Raw genomic sequence first — 1,724 nt, 5'->3', positions numbered from 1 at the left:
ACTATATAAGAAGTTCTTCCTACTTCCTGGGCTGTCCCTCGATAGAACAGTGGTAAGTCTTCGGACTTACAACGTGAAATCAGTGCTTCAGTTCCTCTCGGTGGACACAGCAGATAGCTCAATGTGGCTTTGCTATAACAAAATACATACACACCTTCCTGGGCCAAAATAAAGACATTTCTTGGTGGTTCTACTCTTGAACACCCACACAAGAATTGATCATGTGAAGAGCAAGGGGTTTTCAGATGTAGCCTTGCCACTTTAAGGAGCAGATTTTATGCTTTTGATGCCTTATTTCCTGGCAAAAATGTGAATATTTAACATTTTTAATGAAAGAACTCAAACTTTGTGAAGAAAACTAAAAGACATTTCAAGAAAAAAAACTCAAAATACAAATTTTAGAAATAAAAATTGGTCCAACACTGTGGATATTTTTTTGCTGTAGGTGTGGACCAGGGTTGATGGGGCAGGTAATAACCACCCTATGACATGCTTCTTGGTCCAAGGTATCATACCTAGTTTGGTTGAGATTGGTCTAAAGACAACAAAGTAGACTATGGACAAACAAAGTTTTTACTTTTATAAATATAGATTTCTCTCATTGCCCTACAAGTTTCCTAGGTCTTAGATACAAACTTATAAGGAGGCATAGATGACTATGTTGTATGTATACAAACATACAATTTTTAGTTAGCATATACAAAAATCTGTTTGAAGGTATAACATAATATTTTGGGGCAACATGAGACATATTCTCAGCTACTCCATCCTCTAAAGTAAACTAAAACTATTAATAAATCAATTTATAAAAAATTTCTAGCCAGCCCTAATCATTTATATGCTTATCAAGCTTTCTCTTAAACTCACTTAAATTTACTGCCTCCACAACATCCAAAGGCTAACCACCCTGTTAGAAAAATAAAACTCTCTCAGCTGAAGATGACTCCTACCCTGCCAGAATTTATATTTGTGTCCTTTTGTCCTACTATTCTCACTGTTAAGTGTTAAAAAAGATGATGTATCAACATTATAAATTCTCTTTACAATCTTAAACACCTCGATTAGATCTCCTCTAATATTTCTTTTTTCAAGAGAAAATTTGAGAGATTTCAATCTCTCCTCATATGACAACCCCTCCATCCCAGGCACCATTCTACTAACCCTCCTCTGAGCCCTTTGCAACAATTCAATGCTATTCCTAAGGTAAAGAGCCCAAGACTGAACACAATACTCCAAATGTGGCCTAACAAGTAACCTATACAATGAAATTATAACCTCTTTAGAATTGTATTAAAATATTTCTATAGACAAAACCTAAAATCCTATTTGCCTTACCACTAGCAACAGCACACTGCTTGGATGGTTTAAGAGACTGACAAACCATTACACCAAGATACCTTTCTTTCATAACATTGTTAAGCTTATTCCTATCCATATTATATTTATAATTCAAATTATGATAACCCACATGCATTATCTTGCATTTATCATAATTAAAACCCATTTGTCATTTATTCACCCACCTCAATAAATGATCTAAACCTTTTGTAAAGCAGCAGCATCCTCGTCACAGCCAGCAACTTCCGAGACATTAATATTATCAGCAAATATAAGTAATTTATTGACAATTCCTTCATCTACATCACTGATGTAAATCAAAAAGAGAAAATGTCCTAAGACTGAGCCCTCAAGTACTCCACTTGTAACATTAATCCATGAATCTA

This window comes from Limulus polyphemus, unplaced genomic scaffold (assembly GCF_000517525.1).
Source record: "Limulus polyphemus unplaced genomic scaffold, Limulus_polyphemus-2.1.2 Scaffold36, whole genome shotgun sequence".
Taxonomy (NCBI): domain Eukaryota; kingdom Metazoa; phylum Arthropoda; class Merostomata; order Xiphosura; family Limulidae; genus Limulus; species Limulus polyphemus.
This window is presented reverse-complemented; position numbering follows the sequence as displayed.